The 13,362-nt window shown below is 37.8% G+C and overlaps 1 protein-coding gene across 12 annotated transcripts in view; it reads left to right on the forward strand.

The window, feature by feature from the left end:
- RALYL (RALY RNA binding protein like) overlaps window positions 1-13,362 on the forward strand; it is a 407,935-nt gene that overhangs the window by 335,617 nt on the left and 58,956 nt on the right. The gene's annotated exons all lie outside the window — the stretch shown is intronic.

Consider the following 13,362-nt stretch of genomic DNA (forward strand, 5'->3'; position numbering starts at 1 on the left):
GAGGAGCCATATCTACTGTGATGTTACCAATACTGTTGGGAAAGAATTAGGAGCAAACTATCCCAAATATCATCCAAGTCTGCTTGTTGAGAAAACTAATTTGTGTGCCCCAAACAACCCCCGCAAGGAGTGAATTAATGTTAGTATAATGTAAGGAACCGGGGGACTAGGATTTGAAACTTAATTGGGAAAGCAAGTTACTCAGCACTGCAGAGGTGTCTGTTCACTCACCTGGCTCAACACCATTCTAGGTAATCAACAAAGATTTTAAAGAATTATTTGTGAACATATAAAGAGTTATTCTACATTACATGTTCCTCCTCCTCCTGTGAGTTATTTTCACCTGTGACACAGTTCAAGCTTCCTTATAAAGCCACATAAGCAAAACTAGTTTTGCTTCAGAACCACATCTTGAAGGCTCAGTGAGGAATTATTACAGCCCCACTCCTTCCAGTATTCCCATTGCTGGCTGGGCATGAAGCCTTTGAGCCTGGGATCTATCAAGTTCAGGCATGCCCTGAAGTGAGACAAATAGTAGTTGATGGATTAACAAAACCATGAAATACCAAGTAAGATTGTCTCATGTTGCCTCAGCTGGCTTGACCTGCACCCTGTTCTGGTTGGATTCCCATGGCACTACCCATCTGTTGTAGCAATGGGGAAGGTGTCCCCAGAGGGCAAGTACTTTCTATGCTGTTCTCTGAAGTTTTAGGCTTATAGTTCAGCTCTCTTTCAGTGGTATTAAATTGCATAGTTATTTCACATTACCAATCACTTCTTTATGTAATGCAATTAAATTGTATATTCAGCAAGTTTAATTTCACATGCCACTACTTAGTCATATAAAGCAACCTTTACAATTTCATAAGTCTTGTGGCCTCTGGTGGATATTATTTTATTCAGAAGTCTAATATTACTGTGCTGAAAAGAGTTAGCTTTTTATTTACAGGATATGATTATGTTTGTGTATTGAAGTTTGTGTGTGTTTTTTGTTGTTGTTGTTGTTGTTGTTGTTTGTTTGTTTGTTGACAAAAATACTTTGTCATTTTACTGAGCACATTTTACTTTCATGATGTCCATCACAAAACTGATTGAATTATACTACACATCTTTCATTTTCTTTCATTTTGTATCTTTATTTCATAGTGAAGTCTTAAAAAATTGGTTGCAGTCGTTCCCTACTTGTGCTATACTTCTCAGATTTGCATTAAGATATTGTTTATAGATTTTGGTGTGACATGGTATGCCTCTCAATCCACACAGTCATTATTTTGAGTTGTTGTCCTGAGGACTCCCAGGCATTCTTTGTTTCAGGAAAAAGTGTGAAGGACGCAGTGATGGGCAACCTAACAATTTCTTCCAGGGTAGGAGGCTTCTTGAGATCATTCCTTCTCTTTGAAAACATAACATAAACTCAAACAAGCACTGCTATTCAATTTGAATACTGCAGTATTTTTCATAATCCATGCTGTAGTATTGTCAGTATATTAGCAATATGCTGTAACCTACTGGCATTTAACAAAAATAATTGAAGGCATAAGGACTTTTCTTGACTGAATATTGTTCTAGTTTTCTTATAACATTCTTCTTTATTCCTTCCTTCTCTTATTACATTTGTGCATTCACTTTTATTGTTGGCCTACAAGAACCTAAAGCCATAGCCCAACCAACAGAATGAATAAATAAATAAATAAATAAATAAATAAATAAATAAATAAATAAATAAAGTTTTCTAATACTTTACACTTAAATTATAATGCTCACTTAAATTACAATGTAAAAACACCTTTCTCTCTTTTTTTTTTATACTGAATAAAATATATATATGCTTATGGTACATAATCTTATGATGAATGCATCATATTCAGATTGCATAATTTGATTTTTCTTTTGAATAAAAGCAAAGTATTTAATTTTTACAGAAATGTATATTATTGGTGCCTTTATTTGTCTTCTTTCATGAAATAAACTATTTATTTCAGTGCAATAAATCTAGATTTATCCAAATTCTAGATAAATCTAAGATGATTGTTGCTCTACAGTTCTTCCAAAAAAAAAAAAACACCTATCTTTCATAAAGCAACAGCTATAGTCATGTTTAAACCAAGATAATATTAAGTCCTATAAAAGCATAATTCAATATAAAAGCATTCACTGCTTTAGAGAAAAAAAAAAAAAAAAAAGAGAGAGAGAGATCATTTAGTCTGAAATTTTCACTTAAAATTCATGACAAAATTTAGTGCAATTTTTGCCTGTGTCACGAACTTAAGTAGTATTGTCAATTATATTAAAATCATTAGAGGATGCATGTACAAAGCTACAGAAGTTCCAGTGATTTCATTTGGTATGAATTTTTGATTATTTTCAAAGAAAAAGCCCTGTGTCAAATAGCTGCTATAAAAATTAAGAGAAAAAATCTCTACTAATGGAAGGCAACACATGCATTTGTCAATGATGTCAATGTAACTACAGTCAGTTCACTCCCACAGTTGTTGAAAGAACAAATCCATATGCTCAGAGGTGTTGGGAGAACTGGCCAGGAACAAAAATTTTCCCTTTTACATGATCCAGAGCATGAACATGAAACACCCAATAACATTACTGAGGTGAAAACAGGAGTATCCTTAGTAACACCCAGGAAAACCTTCATTTCTGAAGACAAATAGAGAGATAGAGAGAAAGATCAAGAGATCTAAATATATCAAATGCACTTGTCATCTTGATTTCAGCCATACTATTTCTAATCTGTGTGATAGCTTCAGTAACAAAAAGGACAAGACTTTTTTTTTTCTTCCCCTTCACTATTTTAAATATTACTTACTCTATTTTAGAAGCTATCCTTACTGACTGGGGATAGATATCAGCATATATCTCCACTTATCAGTATATCCTAAATCTTAAATTGTTCTCACTTTTCTTTGTATTCATTTTCACCAGAATTTGTAAATATGGTCTTGACTTCAAGGATGGTTTTCTTTCCATCTCCCCCTAGTTCTTCTTCAGCCTTCAACTTTTTTTTTTTCAATTTATTTTTTCTTTTTCTTAAAAGGGAACAATGATGCCAATTTACACATATCTGCAGAGGATGTGCATCCTGTTTTCCTATTTCGGTACTTGTCCTCTTGCAGAAAATGATATATGGTATCACACGGCTGGTGTTGTTTTCTTTCACAAAAGCTCAGACACCATAATCACACTCATGCTTAGAGTTTAGCAAGTTTGGAGAAGAATACCCAGTTCTCTTATTATTGCTTTTTTTCTGGTCTTTAATCTTTCATGGTTTCTTTTCTTCTTTTTTTCTTTTTTTTTTTTTTAATCTCCTATGAAACCTGAAGCAGTATATCTTAGCAAAAGCAACTAACTGTAAAACCATCTTATTTTTTAAATGTTTTTCTCACTGTTTACACCTAAGTGGAACAGAAAATATATTCACTACTTTTTGATGGCATTGAGAATTACTAAGACTCTTTTCTTATCCAAGAATTTGTGTTACAAATAAAAATGAAAAAATTTTGGCTTATAACTCAAAAAGTAAATGCCTGAAAGATCCAGACCACTGATGGTTTTGCCTGCAGGCAAACAGAATCAGTACATTTAGTCATCTATTCTGTTTAAATCTTGTCAGTTTGAGCCTAGTTCCTGTCACTTATTATATGTGAGATATCCACCCTTTAATACTTCGTGGCTTCTTACATTCAATTTAAGAAATAATCAGAATTTGGATTCATTGCATACTAGCAGGAAAAAAAAAAAAAAAAAAAAAAAAAAAAGGTACCTACATCAGGAAAAGAAAAATCAGAAACAGACACCATGACCATTTTTCCATATTCACGTTTTGGTAAGGCAGATATCATAAAAATAGTATCTGTTTCTGCAACCACTGTTGTTTGGTAACTGTCTTAATAAGATTATAGAGGACTTAAAAAAAAGAGACAGGGCTTATGTTATGAAACAGAACAGAGGAGGACCTTTGCTAACATGGCATAACATGAACAGCAGGATTCTTCATTTTAAGGAATTTAGTAAATTGGTGCAGTATTGGTGCAGTAATCAGAGATGCAGGGGAAGGCTGTACTTCTGAGCACCATTTTGTAGACTCTTGATTAGGCATTGGTTCTCATGTAATATAACAGCTCTAATTGTATAGAATTGTATATGCAATTCAGTCTTGGAGATTCTAATGTACTGAAAGAGCATAGTTTAGGTGGCTTGCAAACCACAATAGAAATATGATGCTGGATTATAGATTCAGCTTTCTGTGAATATATAAGTAAGGTTGGAAAATGAGAGGCTGAATTTTAGTCTTATGAATGATAGAAAAAGAAAAGAGAAGTTTGCTTATTTTAAGAGAATAAGATTGCAAATAGCATAAAAGGCTGTGCTGTGTGCAGTATGGAGGGACAATAGCAACATATATTAATATTCAGTGTGTTATTAGCAGTGAAATTATCCCACAAGTTTATTTTTTGATGAATGTGCTAGTCATGGAGTAGTCTTTTTGAAAGCATGTTATCTAGCTTGCCAGGACTGATATTTAGATACATCAGATGGTACATAATTCCAAATAGAATTTAAGGAGTATGTTACAAATTGCATGCTTTATTGGTAGATTATGGTTGCTGTTTTTCCCAGAAGTTTTGAAAAAAGCACTGGCTACTTTACTGAGAACTAACAAGTGTATTCATAAATGTGAGTGAATTCATTATGAGTCGTAATCAGTGAGCAATTTATAATACCTACTGACAGAAAAATGTATGTTGCATTTTTCAGCCTTGCAAGAGTGATATTAGTCTAGGATGACAAGCATGAATCATACACTGTCAGAGCAGTCCCCTTCCAGTAACTACTTTCAAGTGTTAGTAGTGTCATTGAGGGAAAAGGAGATTAAACCTCTACCCTTGGGATCCTCAAAGGCAATGCCTACATTAACCTTCATCTATTTGTGACTACAAATAGCCATGCAGTAAAGTAGTATTGATTGCATGCATTAGATCAGTCAACACTGTTTTGTTCAGCCCACCCTGATGAACTCATTCCAGATGTTTTTAGACCTGAACTTATTGACTTGAATGTTCTTACTCTGATTCAGAGCAGAAGAGGGTTAGGTGACATCAGCTTCATGCAAAGACTGATTAAAGCTGTCAGAAAGAGGACTCTAAGGTAGAAAGTTAAGTATACCACTACATCTTTTTTTTTTTTTTTTCCAAAAAAATCTTTCTTTTGTTGGAAGCATAGATTTTTGCAAAATGTAGCAACTATTAATATATCACAAGAAAAAGCAAATTAAAATTGACAGCAGTGGTATGGAGTTACTTTCATTCTCCAGAGTTTGTTTCCTTTGCTGACTTGAACAAAGGTACCAAACTGAGCTTGTTTTCAGCTGGGGAAGGCAATCAGAGTCATGAGGGTTCTTACCTGAACAGAAACTAATCTAAAACATCCCTGGAACAGATATTGAAAAGCACCTGTGTTTTTGCTTGGCAGGCAGACATTAGATCATAAGTTCTAGAGACTTCTTTCAAAATGGCAATTATATGCAAGGGATTACCTGGCAAAAAAAAAAAATAAATATATACATATATATATATATATACATGTATATATATATGTATATTTCTTGGTAGAAGAGTGAAGCATCAATAGTTTATGGGCACGCAGATTTACACTATCAGCCTCTGATCAATTCCTCTTGTGTTATCTGCTGTTTTCCAGACTTTCATTTTCCAGGTCTCCAGTTAGCTGTTGCAGGCAGGTAGCCTCTAAGGTTTGTATATGCAGAAATTTTAGGCCTCTTGTCATGGAGCAGAAAGAAAGTAAATGATAGAAACTCTAGCTCCTGTATCACCATCAGGAATCCTCAGACTTGAAAACACCAGTGTCAGCCAATATTTTCAAGGTAGAAGTTCCTTTTTCACAGAGGACACCTGAAGGACCTAACAGCTTCTGCTCAATACAACATTTCCATCACTCTAAAGCTCCTTCTCATCTTTTAAACACTTTATTGTTCTCCTTCTGATTCTCTCCACCTGCCCACCTCCTGCTATGTAATGCTGTGTCCAAAGCTCAAACGATGCTGCAACTGAGGGATTCATCAGCTCTGAAGAGAGAAAGATAGTATGTCCTCAGATAAGATTTTTGGATTTTGAAACAGTATAATGTTCCTTAGTTTTTCCCACCCTCCTCCTCCCCCCCCCCCCCCCCCCCCGCCTTTTTTTTTCTTTCCCCTGACACCTAGCCAGTTATCCTCCATTTTATATACCATAAAGTGGTTCTAGTTCTCAAATTGTCACTGGACTTGTCTTTTCTTTTTTGAACATTACACTGATTTCAGACCATTTATCACATAGACTTCAGATTTTAACTCCATTTGCTAGACTGCTTAAGAGTTCTTCCAGCTTTTTTTCATCTGTGTATCCTACAATTATAATCTGCATTAGTTGTTAGAATCACTAACGCAAACCAAGACTGAACAAAACATAGACTTGTGTGTTCCAAGCATTTAAGGTGTGCACCTTTCCCATTTAGCATAATTCTCCATGCATGGATGTGGTTTTTGGTTGGTTGGTTGGTTGGCTTTACGCTAAGATAAACTAATTTCCAGTTTGTCTGAGACTGTCATATATGGTGATACAAAAGGCTTTAAAAATCAGGCTTAGTCTTACCAATTATCTGTCTCCTTTTACCCACTAAGTCAGTGGAAAGTAGAGAGTTTGCACTGAAAAAAAAAAAAGCATTTTGAGTTTGCAGTATTTTAGTTTTAGTCCATGGTTTGAGAGATGTATTTTATTTTGCACTAGAAGTTTTATATTTCAATAATTATAGAAACACTTAACTCTGTGGAAAAGAGCTTCTCAGGGCACTCTTACACTTTCATAATAATACAGTATTTGATATTAAACAATAGTCAGGAAAACAATATAGTATGTGTTGTTTTTCCAACCATTGCCAACACTTGAAATGTCAGCCACCTGTTGAAAGTGGAATTTACTAAATTTATTAAGAACACCGGGACATAAAGCTGTGAATTACTCTTCCACATGCTTTGCTTTTGAAACACTTGTGACAGATCAGATTTTCTATACAGCAGGTCTAATATTTATTTAACCCAGAATATGACAGTTCTCCTTTAGCAAAACTTGCCAACATTTATAAAGCTATTTATGGAAATTTCAGAAGATATAAGAATCTTCTTCCCTAATTCTATCTGACAACAGTTACTGATATCTGGAAAAAATTATCTTGGATTAAAATTATTTAAAGTTACAGAACCTACAGGGAAGAAGGAAGGAAGGAAGGAAGGAAGGAAGGAAGGAAGGAAGGAAGGAAGGAAGGAAGGAAGGAAGGAAGGAAGGAAGGAAGGAAGGAAGGAAGGAAGGAAGGAAGGAAGGAAGGAAGGAAGGAAGGAAGGAAGGAAGGAAGGAAGGAAGGAAGGAAGGAGGGAATCATAGAATCACAGAATTTCTAGGTTGGAAGAGACCTCAAGATCATCGAGTCCAACCTCTAACCTAACACTAACAGTCCCCACTAAACCATATCCCTAAGCTCTACATCTAAATGTCTTTTGAAGACTTCCAGGGATGGTGACTCCACTACCTCCCTGGGCAGCCTGTTCCAGTGCCTAACAACCCTTTCAGTAAAGAAGTTCTTCCTAACATCTAACCTAAAACTCCCCTGGCGCAACTTTAGCCCATTCCCCCTCGTCCTGTCACCAGGCACGTGGGAGAACAGACCAACCCCCACCTCACTACAGCCTCCTTTAAGGTATCTGTAGAGAGCGATAAGGTCGCCCCTGAGCCTCCTCTTCTCCAGGCTGAACAAGCCCAGCTCCTTCAGCCGCTCCTCGTAGGACTTGTTCTCCAGGCCCCTCACCAGCTTCGTCGCCCTTCTTTGGACCCGCTCAAGCACCTCGATGTCCTTCTTGTAGCGAGGGGCCCAAAACTGAACACAGTACTCAAGGTGCGGCCTCACCAGAGCCGAGTACAGGGGGACAATCACCTCCCTAGCCCTGCTGGTCACACTGTTTCTGATACAAGCCAGGATGCCGTTGGCCTTCTTGGCCACCTGAGCACACTGCTGGCTCATATTCAGCCAACTGTCCACCATCACTCCCAGGTCCTTCTCTGCCTGGCAGCTCTCCAACCACTCATCTCCCAGCCTGTAGCTCTGCTTGGGGTTATTGCGCCCCGGGTGCAGGACCCGGCACTTGGCCTTGTTAAACTTCATGCAGTTGACCTCAGCCCATCGGTGCAGCCTATCCAGATCCTCCTGCAGATCGACACATGCACCTCGAGCAGATCGACACACGCACCTAACTTGGTGTCATTTGCAAACTACTGAGGGTGCACTCAATGCCCTCGTCCAGATCATTGATGAAGATGTTAAAGAGGACCGGGAAGGAGGGAAGGAGGGAAGGAGGGAAGGAGGGAAGGAGGGAAGGAGGGAAGGAGGGAAGGAAGGAGGGAAGGAAGGAAGGAAGGAAGGAAGGAAGGAAGGAAGGAAGGAAGGAAGGAAGGAAGGAAGGAAGGAAGGAAGGAAGGAAGGAAGGAAGGAAGGAAGGAAGGAAGGAAGGAAGGAAGGAAAATGTGGTTTTCACTTTTGATACCCAGTTGATCACTGTGAATGACAGATGATCACCCAGCCTGACTCTCCCCTCTCTCAGCTCCATGCCATTCCCTCGGGTCCTGTCACTGTCCCCAGAGAGCAGAGCTCAGCGCTTGTCCATCCGCTCCTCTTGTGAGGGAGCTGCAGGCCACCATGAGACCTCCCCTCAGTCTCCGCTTCTCTGGGCTAAACAAACCAAGGGATCTCAACATCTCCTCATATGTCTTGCATCTAGACCCTTCACCATCTTTGTAACTCTCTTTTGGACACTCTAATAGTTTTATGTGCTCATATTTTGGTGCACTGAACTGAACACAGTGCTCAAGGGGAGGTTGCATCAGTGTGGAGCAGAGTAGGACAATTGCTGTCTTTGACTGACTAGCCATGCTGATTAGCCACCCCAGGATGCAATGCCCCTCACCACATGCTCTGAAGCACAGGGCAAGAAAATCCTCTCCAAGGTTTGGAAAAAACAAACAAACAAAAAAAAAAAACAATGGAGGAAAAAAGGCTGGGAGGTGAGAATAGAGCCCACCAGCACTAAGGATCACCCTTTAACTCAGGGGGAAACCAGTTACAGAAACACTAGCTCCAAATACCCTAGCTCTGTGTAGAAAGACACATTACAAATCAGCCCATTATAACACTGTGAAGTTAAGGATTAAGGAGAGAGTTGCAGTAGTGGGTAGATTGTGACCTTAGCCCCACGGCTGGCTCCCAGTCACACAACTTGTCCTTTATGGACTATACAGTCCCAGCTTCGAACCTTCCAAGGTGCCCCAGCTTGGCCTGTACGGCAGGTCCCCAGGAAGAAAAAGCAGGGCTACCACCACCCTTCCCTAAGGAATTCACCAGTGACCCCCAGAGCTCTGTGTCCCCTGAAGTAAAACCAGGGGCAAAAGCTCCTGGGTCGCCCTGCCATGCTGCACCAGGTCTGCCACACTCGGACCCGTGGCTCACCTGGGCTTGGATGGCTTCAATGGACAGAGCCGAATCCAGCTGAGCCAATAGTGCCTCAGCCTTACAGGTCCCTTGAATTGTCCTTGGTTATGATTTTAAAATTGAATTGATGGGCAAACAGGGTGAGCTGTAAGTCTGAATATTGTTTGACTTCAAATATTTTTTGCTTCATTTCCTAAAGCTCTACAGGGCAAAGAGGTAGACATGATTGACAGGTAAACAAGTCAACCACAGCAACTGCTCAAAATATACATTAACACTATTCACCCAATCCATCTAGTGACTAAATCCAAAATGCCTTTTAGCTTGCCTGGCTTTCCTACACTGCTTGAATGAAAAGCTCAAATCCTCTGGATTCCTATTAGAAGTATTAACTCTTCCTGTATCCCTAAGAACTGTAGTCACTGTCAAACAAGAAAGTGTATGATATCAGGGTATGCTCATGAAATCCGGTTTGAAGATTTCAACCCAAAATGATTTTTCTATGAAAGTTTTAGTTCCCAACCATCGCTTTTCCTGATTCAAGATAGACAGTTTTATTACACTAAAAAATCAGAATATGATTAAAAAATGACTTATATTTCACGTATTTTTCTTACTTGCTCATTAGAGATAGTTTTATATGAACATCACTTGGAAGAAAATATTGATTTATAATAAGTTATCTTGGAGAATGCTTGGCTAAAATACCTTTGCTTGTGTACAGTACTTATATTGTTAGTAATGTTATTCACTTTTTCCTGTAAATAGGTTTTGGAAAGGAGAAGCAAGAATTCTTTAACAAGAAATGATATTGATATACGTATCTTTGGTCAGGCCTGAAATAAAAAAAAAAAAAAAACAAAAAAAAAATCTTGCCTGTAATCTTAATAGGACAATTATGCAAGTAAAGTGGAGTTTATTGTGATCTTCCTGTCCTTAAATTATTCATTTACAGTCTGTAGAGGGGTTCATATGCCCTTAGTCTAGTCACATTTCATTGTATGTTTGCCTGAAATACCTGAAAAATGTCTTAATCTGTCCATGTCAAAAATGGGATTTAGATAATTGTTATTAATATATCAAAGTTAGCAGAAAAGAAAATAATGAAATACACATTTTTTTTAAATCACATCCTGTAAAATATCTCAAGACAAGGGCAGGCCGCATGGGATAAAATGCTAAATGGGAAATTTCTTGTGTCCTTATCTTAAACTCATAGTGTGACAGTACTGTAGCATATTAATGGTTGTAAACTGATTTCTATGCATGTTTGATTTACAGTGGTTCATATTTACTTGAACAACTTACATTGTTTAAAAATCCTTTTGTCTCCTGCAAACGTTTATCCATTATACATAGATACATGTAAGGAAGCTACCCGTTTGAGAAAATCTTAGCTCAGAATCATAAGGAACAACAGCCTCCCAGTCCTGCTATATATATATATATTGCCTTGATATAACAAGCTCAAGTTTTCTGATGGGAAAACCACATAAGGAAGTCCTGATCACTCCAGCTTCATTACCAGTCCTACATAAGTAAAACATTATTCCATTTATTTACTGCCCAATCTAGTATTTCGTGCAGGCTCAATATGTTTTTGGAAAAAAAAAATGTTTTAACACATATTCCTGAAGGTATGTAACAGCATTTCTATCACTACTTATCAGGATTATTCTTTTTGAGATACTGCATTTAATTAAGTGAAATTTCTTCAGAACTCAAGAGAATTTGGTATAGTGCAGGCTAGAAAATAAAGGTAAAAAATCTATAATATATATTTATAAATGTCACCAGAAAAGATGATAAAGTATGTTATTTTATATGGTGCTGCAGTTTTAAAACCTTTATATTAATTTTTCATATACTGAATTACCAATTTAAATAAAAGGCCAGCAGATAATTGTATTCCTTTACTACGGGAACACTTGAACTAATTTAAAGTAATGCAGCAAATTATGTAAAACCATTTAGTCAAATATATTAGAGAGGGGTCAAACCTAGGGCAGCGCTATTTAAATCAAATTGAATTCCATCTTGCGAATGGATTTCAAATAGATTTTTAATTGCAGTATTTTGACTGCAGGGCATTATATCACATGCCTGTTGTACACAAGAAAAATCCACAAGAATCTCCTCCATCAGGACAGTGCCAGGTCTCTCTTCATTACAAATTTCTTTGTTATGATGCACAAAAATATGTTCTTGGCTTTTCATTTTTGCTCATTCTACTTATAGTTAATCCCTTAAGACAAACCCTGGATAAGTGACCCCTCTTCTATTCTCTTACTTCCATGTGGACTGCAATACCAGAAAGAAATGGAAAAGCCAGGTATAACCATGAAGAAAACAGAAAATTTACTATTTTTTGGATACATTTTGCTCTCTCACCCAGCCTTAAGTGAGTCACCCTTACCATCATTGGAGATCTAACCCCAGGAAAATACATTTTAAAGTACACTGTAAATGAAGAGATACTTTTATTTCCAGTAGTGATTCTGGAAAATGCCTTTTTAAAAAGCAAATGCTTCACAAAAAGCTGACCTGCAATATTTTTGAATTAAAGACAAAATCATATAATTCTTTTAAAAGCACAATGACAAATTCATCCTTGGAAATACCCTTCTGGACAGATAGCAATAAGTATCTAAATTAGTTTGTGAGCTTTCTGGACAAAACCTTTGCTGTTTGAATAATAATAGCAAATGTAACTGTTGGTTTCTCAATAAAAGAAGACTTGCAGAAAAGGTTTACTCTTAAAACATTGACAAATACATTATTTACTGTCCTCTTGTTTAAGATTAGTCTCGTGGCTTACAGTTCTGTTTCAGAGATCACTTGTTGCTTACAGTTGCTTACAGTTCTGTTTCAAAGAAACACTTTTTTCTTAAAGGCTATGAAGATCCATTGTGTATCTTGTATGATTTATTTGCTGTTCTTCCTAACACAGTACTCTCAGCGAAGCTTAGTATCATACAGAACTTTTGCATTGCTTGTGTGTCATAACTTCTCAAAACTATTTAGTCAGAAATTTGCTTTTAATATCTTTATAAAGGAATTTAAACTCATGTTAATGATCCTAACAAGTAGAATCATAGAATTATAGAGTATCCCAAGTTGGAAGGGACTCATAAGGATCATCAAGTCCAACTCCTGGCACCACACAGGTCTACCCAAAAATTCAGACTATATGACTGAGCACAGTCCAAATGCTTCTTAAACTCCAGGAGGCTTGGTACCATGACTATGTCCCTGGGGAACCTGTTCCAGTGCGCAACAACCCTCACAGTGATGAACCTCTTCTTGATATCCAGCCTGAACCTCCCCTGTCACAGCTTGACACCAGTCCCTCAGGTCCTATCACTGGTCACTAAAGAGAATAGATTGGCAGCTGCCCCTCCATTCCCCCTCATGAGGAAGCTGTAGACCATGATGAGGTTTCCCCTCAGCCTTCTCTTTTTCAGGCTGAACAGGCCAGGTGACCTCAGCCACTTCTCGTACATCTTCCCCTCTAGGCCCTTCATCATCTCAGTAGCCATTTTCTGGACATTCTCCAACAGTTTCACATCATTTTTGTACTGTGGTGCCCAGAACTGCAAACAGTACTCGAGGTGAGGCCACACCAGCGCAGAGTAGAGCGGGATAATCACTTTCCTCGACCAACTAGCAGTGCTATGCTTGATGCATCTCAGGATACGGTTGGCCCTCCTGGCTGCCACGGCACACTTCTGGCTCATATTCAACTTGCTATCAACCAAAACCCCCAGATCCCTCTCTGCAGGACTGCTCTCCAGAGTCTCATCGCCCAGTCTGTACATA

The sequence above is a fragment of the Anas acuta genome, chromosome 2 (assembly GCF_963932015.1).
Source record: "Anas acuta chromosome 2, bAnaAcu1.1, whole genome shotgun sequence".
In the NCBI taxonomy this organism is placed as follows: domain Eukaryota; kingdom Metazoa; phylum Chordata; class Aves; order Anseriformes; family Anatidae; genus Anas; species Anas acuta.